At 45.8% G+C, this 16,518-nt stretch overlaps 1 pseudogene across 1 annotated transcript; it reads left to right on the top strand.

Moving 5' to 3' along the window:
• Positions 1-6,891: 6,891 nt before the first annotated feature.
• Positions 6,892-7,978, top strand: LOC117098286 (annotated as a pseudogene). The gene has a single exon (XR_004443308.1). The product of XR_004443308.1 is annotated as an importin-7-like (transcript).
• Positions 7,979-16,518: the final 8,540 nt, after the last annotated feature.

Here is a 16,518-nt window from a genome sequence, read left to right as displayed (position 1 = left end):
ATCAGCTCACACTGGGAATGAGAAGAACTGAGCTCTGCTCCCTTAGTCCTAGTCCCGCTGGCCGTGTGTGTGGAGCCATGTGCCAGCCCCTGGCTTCCAGGGTGGACTCCGGGGTGCAGGGGCTTGTGATTGCCCTGACTGATCCCCTTCACACAAGGTGCTGAGCACCCAGGCAGGGTGCAAACCTGCCCCAGCCAAGACAGACCCTGCAGTGGAGGGATGAGGTCAGCCTGTGTGTTCACCACCACTCTGGGCAGAAAGAAGACATCCTGAAGAAAGGGGCCGAGTGGAGTAGCCTCCTGGCTACCTCACCCACCTCTTTGCACTTCCCTAACTCACAGAGGACTTGGAGGGACTCCCAGGTGAATTTTCCCATTGGGGAGCAGCACAGGCAACTGAAGGCTGGGACCCCAGGGTCCTGCGAGCTCCGAAGGTTTTTAATCCCCCACCCGTGCCCCAGAGCCACGGCACAGGTCTTCAGCCCAGGGGACATGGACAACAGGCACAGCAGCACTCACCATACAGGGACTGAGGCAGACCTTGGCCACACGGTGGGCTTATGCCAGGCGAAAGTTTGTCTTATGTCCTGAATAATAAGTATGTGTCTGTCACACAGCCTTTGGGTGTACAGAGCCTATTTAAAGCAGAAACAGACAGAAACCTGGCCAAGAACCAGAAGCCACTAGCTCTTCCCTTGATTCCATACACAGGGTGGCCGCGCCCATCTCCTCTGACTTCAGGCAGGCATCAGGCAGGTGATTCAACCAAATAACAAACCAGTCCCTACTAATTTCAGGATTAGGCCTCCAGCAAACCTCAGGTCTGCAGAGCACCCTCTCCCCTCCTCTAACTCCAGAACATCGAGGACCATAAGAACTTTAAGTTTAAACTTTCGGTCACATCCTCAACATTTCTCTGGACTAGCCTTGTTCTGTGTGTTCTGGCAATTTTTTTCCATCCTGAAACATGGAAGTCAGAGAAAATCGCGCATGGGAATTGAAGGATGATAAGTCAGATCTGGGATTCCCTTTCCCTCCCGCCCACATGGGACAGCCTCTGCACGCGGTCTTTGATGCCTGGCTGCTCCGCTGACCCCCAGCACTCAGCGTGGGCTGTGGAAACCCACCCGACACTAGCATCAGAGTCTGGACAGTTCCTTTTTTCAGCCTCCACCACCTGGACTTTGGATTTAAAGGCTATGCTGCAGAAGTCACTTCGTTAAAGCACAGGATCATTAGAAGTCAGCCCATCAGAGGAATTCAACAAACAGATGGTGCAGTGTCACAGGGTGACAACAACAGAGCGGGTCACTTACCCCTGTGTCGGGTTTGTCACCCAGTTTGCAGCAGTCACACAGAAGGGCTGTTCTACTAAGACTTTAGTGGAACCAATCATTACTTGATCTTGGGTGAGAAAAAAAGGTAAAAAAAGGTTTTAGATCACTTGTGTTCTTCCCAGATCGATTGGTAATAAAATGCCATTTTGCTTCCAAGAAATGTAAGCACAATGCAATTATTCTACAGAAAAGTGCAAGTGGCTAACCTTAAGTACATATTTTTTACGGGAAGTAAGCAGTTTTTTTTTGTTTGTTTGTTTTTGTTTTTTAATAAGGTAGGATTTTTTTTATGTTTAAATTATCCTGAAATATACTTTTTGGTTCCCTTGCTCCTGGGAGTCCTGTTTCCAAAACAAGGCCTGTCCGCATCAGTGAGGAGTGTTAGAATGCAGATTTCTGGGCCAGGGGCCCAGGGCGGTTGTGGAGGCCCCATGGACTTTCCTGATGGCTCTGCTCCACCATTTATTTACCTCTTAGCAACACCCTTCTCGTCACCCAGCTAGCCAGAAGCCAGAAAAATCGGACTGTACATTGGGGTTTGAATAAATTAAAGTGGATGCATTAGAACATCTTGAAACCTTTGCAGAGCAGGTTAGGCAAGTTCCAGAAGGACGGACCTGGCAGAGCATTTCTGGTGACGAAGCCACAATGTCCTTTCCTGTCCCACGTGTAGGTCAACCCTCTGGGCACAAGGACAATGTCCAGTTGGCCACTGTGGAGTCCAGTTCTCAGGGCAGTGGGCTTGGTTCCGGGACAGACCACTCTACTGCGGCCTGTAGAATCTGCTTTCTTCCTCTGAATAAAGCCCCAGGACCCCAGGACTTACGGTTGATATGTCAGAGGCTCAGTCCATCCAGAGCCTTCCCCTACAAGCAAAAAGCTTCCCCATCCACCCTGAAGAAATTCACAGACATCAAAAGACCACTGTGTGGCACATAGGTTAGCCCTTGAATTACAGAACAATTTGCTGTCATTTGCTGTAAATGCTGTTAGTTCATGACATCATCATTCTGCCAATGGGAGAGTGAGGAGCACTTGGATGCAAACTCAATTCGGTGGGAAAAGTAAGAAATAAATGAAGCTGTACCAGACTTGATGCCTGTCCTGTTTTTATTCCTTGCTGTGCAATTTAAATTTATCATACCATTGTCTTTGAACTTCAAATGTTAAACTTCCTCACAAGTCAACATTGTTTGCTCCATGATCAAAAAATTTGCCCAACAGTGGTTGCTGAACAGTGATCAGCAACCATTCATGGGCGCATATTATCTGTATGGAGATTTACCAATGCTTTGTGAGAAAACAAAAATGCCTGTTCTCAAGAAAAAATGCCTGTTCTTCCAGCTATGGGCTGGAAGACGCTACACTGAACTTGAATGACTCATCATAGTCATCTCATTTCTTGAGCTCTTGCTATGCTGGAGATCTTCTGTCTCCTTGGTTCACTCTATGGTTCACCCTTCTCCAGCTGCTGTGCCCCCAGAGGCTGCCCTCCGTAGACTACCTGCGGGGGCTCCCCTGCCCTCTGGCCTCTGGTTGGATTTGAGCAATGGGCAGGGAGCCCAGGCAGGGAACTGGAGGGAGACAGAAGGAAATGACGCCGGCTGTAAACCCCTCCCTGCTGGTGTCATTGTGGGATGGCTTTGTCCCTTGACTCAAGGTCACACAGTACCTGCAAGGCAGGTTCTGGCAATGCCCCACTCCCACCCGCTCAGAGCTGGAGAGGGTAGCCTCACTGCTACCAGCAAGGGTAAGCTCTGTCCCTGTTGCTTCCTACCCTGGCCACACCTTTGAAATAATCCCATCAATAAACAGTCCTCTAGTCATCCCCCTTCCTGCCAGGATTGACTGGCATTTCTACCTCAACACTGGTATTCTCCACCTAAATCCTCAATGCGTTAATGAGGTAATGTTACTAACTTCATTATACAAACCTCGGAATTGGTCTCAGAGAGATGAGATAAGACCACCCATTAGATAATGAACATGAAACAATTTAAACCCATTTTTGTTTGATTTCACAATCTCCAATCTTTCCATTAGTATCTATACGGAGAGAAAACATTTATGGTAAAGATTCCCAGAGCTGCTAATAATAAAAATAAGGGACTGAGTGCAGTGGCTCTTGCCTGTAATAAAATCTCCAAACTGACAGGCCAAGACAGGTGGATCGCTTAACCCCAGGACTTTGAGACCAGCCTGGGCAACATAGTGAGACTGCATCTCTACAAAAAATATAAAATTAGCTGGGCACAGTGGCGCACGCCTGTAGTCCCAGCTACTCAGTAGGCGAAGGTGGGATGATCCCTTGAGCCCAGGAGGTCTAGGCTGCAGTGAGGCATATTCATACCATTGCACTCCAGCCTGAGTGACAGAATCTGTCTCTGTCCTGCGCCCTGGGAGTCTGTCTCTCTCTCACACACACACATAAATATATATACGTAAATACTTATTTTTTGCTCACTTTCTCTTGTCAGGGAAACTCCAGAATAAACACAATTGTCATGGGTTTTAAGGGACATGAAGGAGAAAATAACTCAAGTCCAACATTTACTGAAGAGCAATCTGTCAGCCTCACAGGTCAGAGCAGAGCGTGGCAGTCACAAGACTGAGATCTGCTCTTGAGTCCCTCCATTTCCCATTAAGTTAATGCTGTGAAAAACTGTTTCATTGGCCGTAGGCTGTACCCCACCTCCAGGTACCCCTCCCACAGACTCAATCATGGGTCACAGCCACAAAGGCTCCCCATGGCTCCTGCCCCCATGACTTCATCCTGGAGAGGCAGTCCCTGTAGCAAGTGAGGGCAGAGAAGGGAGCGGAATTCCAGCAGGCTCTTGCAACAGACTGGGAGTGGAGGAAGATGCTCTCTCATCACTTCTAGAATGCATCAGAAGGGAAGATGCAAGACTCTTGCCTGTTTGATAGGGGGCTGCTGGCTCCCCTGCTCTATTCCTACCTCCCCAAGAATCACAGGGCCCAAGCCAGGAGCAGAGCCAAAGGCAGTTGCTCTCAGCTGCAGGGAAAGGCATAGGGAATAGGGATCATTCGAAACACCACATTCCACAGTGGGCCCCCTTTTGCCTTCCATCCATCTTTTCCTTACTCTTCCAGTTAATTGACCAAAACTTTACTGAGCACCTATTGTCAACAACAGCACTAGGCTTCCTGTATCCTGCCTCCTGATTCTTTTTCACTGCTTCCAAGTGCACCTTTCCTTGGGCTGCCCTCCTCCTTATTCCTCACCTCCAAAATGAACTCTTGCCTCCTTCCTGCTCCTGAGTAATAAAAACATCCATCCCTTGAACCTTGACAATCTCACCTAAGTCAAGGAAGAATTCCCTGGCTAGTAATTCTCGGTAGGTGAAGTGAGGACTCTGCTTATCCTCCCTTGCTCCTTCCACCACTTGGATCTAATTGGCGAATTTTAGAAACTGTGCTGGGGGTGGTTTAGGTTGCTCCATACAACTCCTCAAGGGATCCTTGTATTCTGTATGCTGAAGGAGGCGTGGAAAAGGAGAAACCTGCTGTACACACCCCCCAGGTCCCCTCGTTCCTGCCTTCCCTTTGCCTCTTCCCTGCACTCTGAGGCTTGAAATGTCGTAAGTTTCTTTTCCCAAGACAATGAGGTGACTCTCATTAGGAATGACAGGAAGCTTCTCTACTCTAAGTCAAGGGGCTCCTCCCTCTCCCTCTCTGTTAGGAGATGAAACTCCCTAAGGTGCAGCCTGCAGGCTCCTTTGCTGAAGAAAGCAGAAGAGGTGAGCCCTGAGCCATTAAGCACCAATTCCAGAGCCAGTGTGGCTGCCTCTCCATGCAAGCTGATGTGATGCGGGAGCAGAAACTAACAGCCTCACAGAGAGTATAGGTCCCGGGGTGGGGGATAAAGGAAACAAATGGCAGAGAGGAGAGACAATGGGGCCATTGGGAGAAATACCGGGGAGAGCCCCTGCCTTGCCTGACATTCTCTCATGTTTCCTGTCTGCCACTACCCGCTCTCACCCTGTGAATGAGTTTCAGTTCCTTTCAAGCACATGATCCTTGACCTGAATGAGACTTAGTTCTACAGATCTAGGCAGGCAGGCTGGCTGTGATAGAAAAAAATAAGAGAAAAAAACTGACAATATGCTAGTAACGTCTGATCCCACTGCAAACATTCAGACCAGTCTATGAGGAATGTAAGAAACTAACAAAATGGACCAACTATTGATTATGTAGAAGTAGTGTACACATTAAAAAAAGAACAAAGCTTGGAGTAATTATAACTCCTTGTTTATTACAGCAGACAAAAGCAGTATCTATACAATATAGAATTGCTAAACCAAACTTGAAAACTTCTGTCAAGTGGGCTGTTTAGCTTTTGAAGAGGTGGAATGCCATGTCCAGTTAGACTTGTTTGATGGACCACGACTAAATTCACCTCTAGGACTGCCATTCTCACCAGAATCTACATGACAGCATTGCTTCCCATCAGGGCTTCCGCCTTCCTTCGAGAAGGTCTGATACTCTGCAGCTGCCCTGGAAATGCACCTTGCCCTTCTATCCACCTTGTCCTTCTGTTATGTTAGACACTGAGGGGACTCTACACCTAGACTGTGTCCTCAAAGAGCTTTCAGCAACCTGCTCCCTGGGAGTCTGTAAGAGAAAGAAGTGTGGCTGTTACGTTCCTCATCTTATAGATGGGAAATGAATGAGAGAGATTCTAACGTGGTGTCAGTAGACTACTAAAGACAACAAAAGCACATTTTTTTTTTTTTTTTTTTTTTTGAGGCAGAGTCTCACTCTGTCGCCCGGACTGGAGTGCAGTGGCCAGATCTCAGCTCACTGCAAGCTCCGCCTCCCGGGTTTACGCCATTCTCCTGCCTCAGCCTCCTGAGTAGCTGGGACTACAGGCGCCCGCCACCTCGCCCGGCTAGTTTTTTTGTATTTTTAGTAGAGACGGGGTTTCACCGTGTTAGCCAGGATGGTCTCGATCTCCTGACCTCGTGATCCGCCCGTCTCGGCCTCCCAAAGTGCTGGGATTACAGGCTTGAGCCACCGCGCCCGGCCCACAAAAGCACATTTTAATACACCAAATCTTTAAAAACCAAAAGTCAGTTTATCATCAGTTGCTTTCTCTGTATGAACTCTAATTGCTTTCTTTGGTGAACTTACATGTTGCTGGGTGCTTAGAACACTCTGCTGCCCTAGCTCAGAGGAGGCTGGTGATGATTCTGACAAATCCCATTGCTTTGCGTGTGCCCAGAACCCCAGGCCCATCCTTTCCTAGCTGGGGCCATGCTGGACGGCACCAGCATCTCACATGGCTCCTGAGCCTTCCTTTCCCATGGCCGGAGTCTGCCCAGGTTATCTCAAAAGCCTGAAAACAGGAAATGTGTTAGGGAATTAACAATGATCTCTGGGTGGAGGAGCTTTAAATGACTTATTTTCTGCTTTAAACATTCCTGTATATTCCCCAATGGGCCTTCACTGCCTTTGTAATTTTTATTAATCAAGGAGTTTCTCATGCTCTCACCTGGAAGAATCTGAAGCCCCATATACAAGACGTTATCCAAGATGTTATTTTTCCACTGATGTGCACAGATGCCGATGAGGAACTTTGGCAAGAAGACCCTTATGAATATATACGCACAGAGTATGGTGTGTTTGAAGGTTTCCTTTCTCCTATCACTGCTGCCCAGACACTTCTGTTTACAGCCTGTAGTAAGAGGAAAGAGGTACTGCAAAAGACTGCGATTTTGTTACCAGATTCTTCCAGAACCAAATGCTGACCCTCGGGAAAACGATGGAGCCCTGCATATGATTGGCTCTTTAGCTGAAATTCTTCTGAAGAAAAAGATCTGTAAAGGTCAGACAGAATGCATGTTGCAGATTCACGTACTCCCTTCTCTTTGGCAGTGAACTGGGCTACATGAAAGCAAGGGCTTGCTGGGTACTTTACTATTTTTGTGAAGTGAAGTTCAAAAGTGATCAGAACCTTCAAACAGCCTTAGAGCTAACAAGAAGATGTCTGATTGATGAGAGAGAAACGCTTGTGAAAGTGGAAGCTGCCATTGCCCTTCAAGTATTGCTCAGCAGTCAAGAAAAAGCTAAAGAATATATCACGCCATTCATCAGACCTGTCATGCAGGCTCTTTTTTGTATTATAAGAGAAACAGAAAACGATGACCTTACCAATGTAATTCAGAAAATGATCCATGAATATCGTGAAGAAATTACTCCTATTGCAGTAGAAATGACACAACATTTGGCAATGACATTTAACCAAGTAATCCGGACAGGGCCAGATGACAAAGGTAGTGATGACAAAGCAGTTACTGCTATGGGAATTCTTTTTTCTCCCCCCCATGAATGAGTCTCTTTTTATTTTCTTGGTAGTCTCTTCCAGTTAACTACTTCCGTTGTAGGTGATAAAATGGGTACGGCTCCACACTTCAGATGTTGGCACTGCTATGAGCATGGTCTTTCCCTTTATTGCAACTCACAATCAAAACCTTTGATTCTTTTTTATATTCCAGTCCCAGAAGTAGTCTCCACTGTAGAAGTTAATTGATGAGTAGTAGCCTACAACCAGGCTCTAGCTCCTCCAGGACCACTACAGGATGAATTTAACTATGCATTAAACTAAAAGGCATTCTCTCAAATATTTGCTATGGGAATTCTTAATACAATTGACACACTGAGGGTAGCTGAAGATCATAAAGAGATAACCCAACAGCTCGAGGGAATCTGCTTACAGGTCATTGGTACCGTTTTACAACAACATGTCTTAGACTTCTCTGAGGAGATCTTCTCTTTAGCGCACAGTTTGACATGGGAACAAGTGTCTCCACAGATGGGGCAGCTACTACCCCTTGTATTTGAAGTCTTTGAGCAAGATGGCTTTAATTATTTTACAGATATGATGCCCTTCCTTCATAATTATGTAACAGTTGATACAGACACACTTTTGTCTGACACCCATTATCTTGAAATGATATACAGTCTGTGCAAAAAGGTTTTAACAGAAGTTGCAGGAGAAGATGCAGAGTGTCATGCAGCAAAATTGTTTGAGGTCATCGTTCTACAGCGCAAAGGGCGAGGCATTGACTAGAGGAACTGGGGAGTGATCAAGATGATATTGATGAAGATGGGCAAGAATATTTGGAGATTCTGGCGAAGCAGGCTGGTGATGATAGAGATGAAGAAGACTGAGATGATGATGTGGAAGAGACTTCTGGAGAAGGCTATTCCACAGTCATTGATGATGAAGATAACCCTGTTGATGAGTATCAGATATTTAAAGTTATCTTTCAAACTATTCAAAATCGTAATCCTGTGTGGTATCAGGCTCTGACTCATCGTCTTAAGAACAAAGAAAACAGTTACAGTATACAGCAACTGACTGATCAAAGAAGAGCAGCCCATGAATCCAAAATGATTGAGAAGCATAGAGGATACAAATCAGTGCTCCAGTTGTGCCAAGTTCTTTCAACTTCGGAGGCCCAGCACCAGGGATGAATTGAGTTATCTCTTTCTTTCCTGCTGTGTGATTGGAGTGAAGAGCTTGTGTTCCTCCTAGTCGTGGTTCCAGAACTGGGTCATGTTATCTATTCTAAACTAATGATCAATAGATGGAAAAAGAAACAACAACCCCAGAGATGGGACCTGATCATGCAACCTGGCACTGGAAGAGAAACCAGCAGGATTTTGGTCGGGGGTGGGGGTGGGGATGGGAGGTAACTTACGGGGCATCTTTTCTTTATTTTTTGAAGAAAGTAAGATCCTGACTCTGAAGCTTCAAAGTGGAAGCTGTGGAAATCTGAAACAAGAGGGGATGTCATGAAGGCTGCTTTTCCTTTTCTAAGGAAAAAATAGGCACGGGCTACAGGACTACTTAAAATGTCTCATTTACAGTATGAACTCAAAGGTAGATGTAGTTTTTACACCTATGAGTATTTGTCCAATTTCTATCTCTTCCTCACCATTGGGTATCTATTCTTTATATGTAAATAATATAAGATAATGATAGCCTTATTCAATCCTCATCATTTTCATTCATCATTGTTCCTGTGTAGATTATTGGACATTTATTGTAGCACTACATAACTCATTATGAAAATCTGTAAATAAATTAGCACTTTCATATTGAAACAAGCCTGCTAGCCTACGTATAAAATAGCAAAATGTTTGCTGTTTATAAAACAATGCAATGGGGTGGGGGGCAAGGGTAATTTCAAGTTATTGATTTAAAAATGAACTAGGAGTTTTGTACCTGGTGACTCTGTGGTGCGCTAGCCTCTGACAGTGACTTGAACTCGGTATTGTAAAAAGGGGTTAGTGGTATTTCACTGCTGCTAAAAGTGACAGCTCCCTCTGTGTCCTGCTTTTCTTAAAGCTGTCAGTGTACAAGTGGGTATCTGAATACCAGACCTTACTGTAAAAAAGTAAGAAAGGTGGTATCTAGAGCATGTCAATTGGATCTAAAGTTCTGCTCTTAAAGAGTTCATCTAAGATTATGGCTAAACATCTATATATGCAATCTATTAAAAGAACTGAATTTGGAAAAAAAGAAAAAAAAAAAGCAAGCAAGCACTCCTACTTCCTCCTTATCGTTTGTTATCTTGCAGTTTTCTTCCTCAGACCCAGACCCCAGGAAGCTTCCCACAGTCAGTGCCATCCGCTCTTTGGTGACAGTGCTGTACCTGATTTCACCCTCGAGAGTAGAACTCAGGGTCCTTTCCTCTCCATCCATGTTTGGCCCCATTTCTTCTTGTAAACTGTAAGTACCTGGTAGGCAATGAAAACACCTGGCAGCCTCGCCAGCTTCTAAACATGTGCAAGGACTTTTTTAAGAGGATACCTTAATTCTGATTTTCAGCTTTTGTAATAACAACAAGCCATTATGGAGCATCACTTTGTGCCAATTCATAAGCATTAATATTTCACCTTCACGGAACCCAGGAACTGGATAATACTATTGTCCCCGCTTTTCACGTGAGAAAACAGAGGCAGAGGGTAGTGCAGTGGCTTACGCAAGGTCAGGCAGCTAGTGAGTGATGTAGCCAGATCTGAATCTAGGCAGTCTGACCCTGAAGACCACGCTCCTATGAGCAAAACGTGGAGAAATTTAACTCCTTTTACTTGTGGTTCCTACTGCTGCTGTGCCTGATAAGGACACAGGCAAGTAAAGACAACTTAGCCATAAATCTTCCCCAAAGAAAAGCAACACAGCCAAAGTGCCAAAGTTAGTGACCCAGGCGACCCACCCAGGGCGTCTGCTTGGCAAAGGCATGAGTCTTTCACAGTCTGCAGTGTTTCCCTGGAGTCACGCTCCAATTTCTCAATAACCATTTACTAGGAAATTAAACAGTAGTAGTAGAACCCTGATTTTTTTTTTCAGAGGGGGAAACAGAATCCCAAGAGTTTCCAGGGAGGGAGGAAGGCACAGAGGGAGACAGGGCTGAGGATTGCCTAAGCACCTGATACACACCACAGCAGGCCTGCACCTGATCCGTTCGCCCCCAAGACAGAGAAATAAACAGATCGATGGAACAACAGCCATTTGGTGATTGTTTCTTGTCACTCTGTGGGGGCAGGGCTGGGGATGGCTGGGAAACTGCAAGCTATCTGAAGAAAACTTCCGCCTTTGCTCCCTCATGGAAAAGCTAATGGGAATTCTGTCTAAACGGCACGGTGTTTACTATCAGGACATAGTCCCAAAGCACTCTCCTGGCATGCGTAGACTGACGGAGCATTAGCTCTGCCTGCCATGCACAGGAGCTGGCCGGTCTTGGGCCTTGGGAACTCTCCCAGGTTTCCTTCCTTGGCAGCCACAGCAGGAATCCTGAATTGTTTACAGTGAAGCCAGGAGATAAGACCGTCACCGCAAGGAGTTCAGATTCTTTTGCGAAATTAAAAGAAACAGATGAGACAAAGCTTGCAAAGGGCTCTGCTGTGTTAAGCAAGTCATGGGCTGCCTTTGAGGGCCCTTTAGAGAGAGCTGTGGACACCATGCAGAGGTTCTCGCAGATGTTTACCTCAGATGGAGCAAAAGCATTCTCCAGAAGCAGCTCTGACAGATGCCCATGAAGGTGGTATCCTACATGTCTGGGCTCATTGGAAAACGTCTAGCAGCTTCTAAGAAAAAGTATGGTTTGCAAAGTCAAGTTTGGTCAACGTTTTTTTCTCCCTCAATATCAATTTGAAAACTTTTCTGTTGAATTTGCACACAATTTTTTTTTTTTTAATATTCCTGGGAACATTGCTCAAGAACCCTTTTTTTTTTTTCTAGGGGCCCACCACAAACTGACCATGTGACTTTGGGCCAGTTGCTTAACCTCCCTAAGGTCCCATTTTTCCCTCTATAAAATGGGAATGTAAGTTAGTGTCAGCTGGGTGTGGTGGCTCATGCCTGTAATCCCAGCACTTTGGGAGGCCAAGGTGGGCAGATCACGAGGTCCGGAGATCGAGACCATCCTGGCTAACATAATGAAACCTTGTCTCTACTAAAAACACAAAAAATTAGCTGGGCACGGTGGCAGGTGCCGGTAGTACCAACTATTCAGGAGGCTGAGGCAGGAGAATCACTTGAAACCAGGAGGCGGAGGTTGCAGTGAGCCAAGATCACACCACTGTACGACAGCCTGGGCAACAGAACAAGACTCCATCTCAAAAAAAAAAAAAAACAAAAAAAAAACTTCGTGTCTACCTGATAGAGTTGTAATCTTTGTAAAGTTTGTACTTAACACAGGAACTAGCACATGGTTATTACCAAATAATAGTTAGTTCTTCTTCCTGTTGCTATTATTTGTTATTGAGAGGTGATTATGTGTTAGGCACCACACCAGGGCTAGAGATTGGTAAGACTATCATGTGATCCTTCTCCCTAAAAAACAGAATCATGCAGTCCTGCTTGGGGTGTAGTTCCTGAAGCTAACACACCAGCATCACCAGGAACTTGGTGAAAATGCAGATTCTCAGGCCCTACCCCAGACCCACTGGGTCAGAAACTCTGGGGGTGGGGCTTAGTCATCTGTGTTTTAATAAACCACCTAGGAGACTGATGCAGGCTACAAGCTTGGAATGAATAAGCCACATCTGACATGTGCTTTGTGATGATTCTACATTTCAGTGAATTGAGCTTCCTGTGCTTAGGAATTCCTTGGTTCCTGAATAGATCATGTATAAATAATCCACATGTGCCAGCAGTAACTAGTAAGAGTAGTTTTGTAGTTTTCAGAAATGCATAAGCAATTTCACACACGTGGCATTTTTCTGTTGCAAATTAGAAATAACTTATCCGTAAATTAGGGATCAGACCCCTGTTGGTAAAAAGAGACTGTGATGGGGAGTGAGTGCTCTCAGGCATAGAACAATGTCAGGTCGTGGAACACACAGTGCTTTTTCCCAGCACCTGGCTTCTGTGGTGGTGGTCTACGCTCAGGTTTGGAGTTATGTGCTGTTCCAGATTTCCTCATATGCTGGGGCTTGTGGTTTTCTGTTTCAGAGCTTTGATCAACCAATTTATAATCTGTAGTTGGTTGTAACAAATGGAACTGATAGCCAAAAAAAAAAATGACATACTTCTTTAAGATAACTAATATGATTCAAGTTTTTTAATACCATTTTTTTGAAAAGTGAAATAATTTTTACAATGTGAGTTTGATGATGTGAGGTTTTTATAAACAATCCAATTATATTGTCGAAGCTGAATAAGATATATATTATTGGTACTATTAAAGAATATAAACAAAAAGTATTTCTTTACATAATGACATTCCAGTTCTAGGCAGGATTTACATAGCCCAAACAAGTGAATGAAATTAACAGCAAAACTCAGGCCGCTGCAGTGTCTTGGGAGGACTGTCACATCACAGTAAAGGAATGAGTTTGGGGTGTTTTCTTTTTTCCTCTTATTTTCTCTTTCTCTTTTTAAAGGCACTTAAAGGCTATTTTAGGAAGCCTCCTTTTGGGACAACAAAACTCAGAAAAATGTCGTAAGCAGTTCTAGAGAACTGGATGGTGAATACACCTCCTAAGGTCTACCATTTGCCCAGATCTATGCAGGAATGAATCAAAAACTGACATCACTAAAGTCATACAGAAATATATTTGATGAGGTATTGTCTAAATGGTGAGAAACTGTAAACCCAAACTGCATCATCTGTAGCAGCATAATGGTCCCGATACAATATTTGGTCATGGGTTAGCAAAGACAAGGATAACTAGGTTACAGAGCCAGGACAAGAGAGAGGAAAACCTGGACAAGGCCCAGTCAATGATGGCTACTTCCTAAAATTAACACCAGACCACAGACACTGTCTCTATTCGATACACTATGTTCTATATCTACATATAGATTACTAAACCTGTATCTAAACATATAGATTTGTTATTCCATCTACAATGTAGGTACAGTTATTATACAGCAACAAATCTCTTCTGTTTTTATAAATGTAAAAACTACATGTATAAAAGTGCAGCATACTGATTATCTTAGTAAGCTTGGGCTGGCTCTAACAAAATTCCATAGACTGGGTGGCTTAAATAACAGACATGAACTTTGTTCAGAGTTCTGGAGGCTGGGCAGTCCAAGATCAAGATGCCCTCTGTTAAGTTCCTGGTGAGGACTCTCCTCCCAGCTTGCCGACAGCTGCCTTCTCACTGTGTCCTCAGATGGCAAAGAGAGAGGACACAAGCTTTCTGGAATCTCTCCACCTGATGGCATTAATGCCATTATGAGAACCCCATCCTCATGATCTCATCTAAGCCTAATTACCTCCCAAAGGCCCTTTCTCCAAACATCAGCACATGGTGGGGTAGGAATTCAACATACAAATTTTGGGGGACACAGTTAAGTCTATGGCAATAGTGAACCCCTCATGCTTCAGAGACCCTTGGAACTAGGTTGAAATCCTACCTCAGCGACTTTGCATTTATGAGACATTGGGTACATGCATCACCCTCTTGAGACATTTCGTCTGTCAAATGAGGGTAAAATCAACTCCTTGATAGAGTTGTTGTGGGGACTGCCCGAGATAATGAAGACCAAGTGCAGGAGATAAATGCAAGGCAGAAAGCACAGGTCCAGGAAATGCTATTGCAGCAGCCACCCACCAAGATGCCCCTCGATCCCCGCCTGCTGCTTTCCAGGCCTTTCGGGTCTCAATGTGTGTGTCTCCCAGTTCTGTGTTCCCCGTCTTGGAGGATGGCAGCTGCAGTCAGCAGCCGTCTTCTGATGGAGGTGGGCCTTTGGGGGGTGATAAGTCATGAAAGCAGAGTCCTCATGATGGGACTAACGCCTGAGAGCTCATTTGCTCTGTCCACCACGCGAGGACACAGTGAGAAGATGCCACCCAGGAAAAGCAGGAGCTCACCAGACGCTTAACCTGCTGGCACCTTCATCTTAGATTTCCTAGCACACAAAACTGTGGGAAATTTCTGTTGTTCGTGAGCCACTCAGTTCACAGTGTTCCGTCATAGCAGCCTGAATGGTCTAGGACATCTATATACTCACGTCCCACAGTGACAGAACTGACCTGGGACCCCAACAGGACACTACAGAAATGATGGCATATGACTTCGGAGACTAGATCTTAAGGTGCTGTGGCTCTCACCCTGTCCTCTCCTGAGTCACCCACTCCGTGCCTCTCGCCCTGTCCTCTCCTGAGTCACCCACTCCGTGGCTCTCGCCCTGTCCTCTCCTGAGTCACCCGCTCCGTGGCTCTCGCCCTGTCCTCTCCTGAGTCACCCGCTCCGTGGCTCTCGCCCTGTCCTCTCCTGAGTCACCCGCTCTGGAGGAGGCCAGCTGCCAGGTTGTAAGGACAGGAAAACTGTGCTCAGGAGAGATCCATGAGGTGAGGAGCTGAGGCTGCCTGCCAGCCACCAGCACTGACCTGCCAGCATCTGAGTGAGCCACCTGTGAAGTGGCTCTTTTATTCCTGGTCAAGCCTTCAGATGAATATGGCCTCCGCTGATGCCTTGACCACAACCCCCTGAGAAACCTGGAACCAGAAGCACACAGGCAGGGCACCCGTGTTCCCGACTGTTCTGACACTGCGTGGGATAATGAATGTTCACTGCTGTTGTAAACCAGCAGTCTCCAACCTTTTTGGCACCAGGGACTGGTTTTGTAGAAGACAGTTTTTCCACGGACATGAAGGGAGACAGATGGGCTGGGGATGAAACTGTTCCACCTCAGATCATCAGGCATTAGTTAGATTCTCATAAGGAGCACGCAACGTACATCCCTCGCATGCGCAGTTCACAGTAGGGTTCATGCTCCTGTGAGAATCTAATGCCCATGATGATCTGACAGGAGGCAGAGCTCAGGCGGTAAGGCTGACTCACCTTCTGCTGTGCAGCCAGGTTCCTAACAGGCCATGGACCAGTGCCAATCTGTGGGCTGGGGACCCTGTTGTCAGCTGCTGAGTCTTGGAGCTATTTGTTATGCAGCAGTTGGTCATGGACATAACTAGAGTCACTGCTGCCATGACTGCTGCTGTGACAGGCACCGGATAGACCCAACTAATACTTGCACTCAAAATTGTGTTGTTCCAGGGTCCTTTCGTGCTCAAAGGTCTTCTGAATGCATTCATTAATTTTGCCATGTCAAAACACAGGGCCAGATGGCCTCTGCGGTCACTTCCTCTTCTATCTCTTCTATGCAGGAGCATATACAGCAAACAAGATACCTTATCCTCTCCCCTGAAAGAATGTTTCTAGAAATTCGTCCTGTCAGTGTCTCCAGGACTCAACCTGGGCCGGATTCAAAACAAAACCAAGGGGCCGGGTGCAATGGCTCACGGCTGTAATCCCAGCACTTTGGGAGGCTGAGGCGGGTGGATCACCTGAGGTCAGGAGTTCGAGACCAGCCTGACCAACATGGAGAAACCCCGTCTCTACTAAAAGTACAAAAACAGCCAGGTGTGGTGGTGCATGCCTGTATTTCCAGCTACTCGGGAGGCTGAGACAAGAGAATCACTTGAAACCAGGAGGTGGAGGTTGAGGTGAAACGAGATCGCGCCACTGCACTCCATCCTGGGCAACAGGGTGAAACTCCATCTCAAAACAACAACAACAACAACAACAACAACAAAAACCAAGGAGAGTTTGACCTTGAGCTTCTTCAAAAATAAACAATCAAATACGGAAGAAATCATCTGAATTTAAAAACAAAAAAAAATGCCAGCCTTGAGTAATTG

Source organism: Trachypithecus francoisi, unplaced genomic scaffold (genome assembly GCF_009764315.1).
Source record: "Trachypithecus francoisi isolate TF-2019V2 unplaced genomic scaffold, Tfra_2.0 Contig01461, whole genome shotgun sequence".
Classification (NCBI taxonomy): domain Eukaryota; kingdom Metazoa; phylum Chordata; class Mammalia; order Primates; family Cercopithecidae; genus Trachypithecus; species Trachypithecus francoisi.
This window is presented reverse-complemented; position numbering and strand designations above follow the sequence as displayed.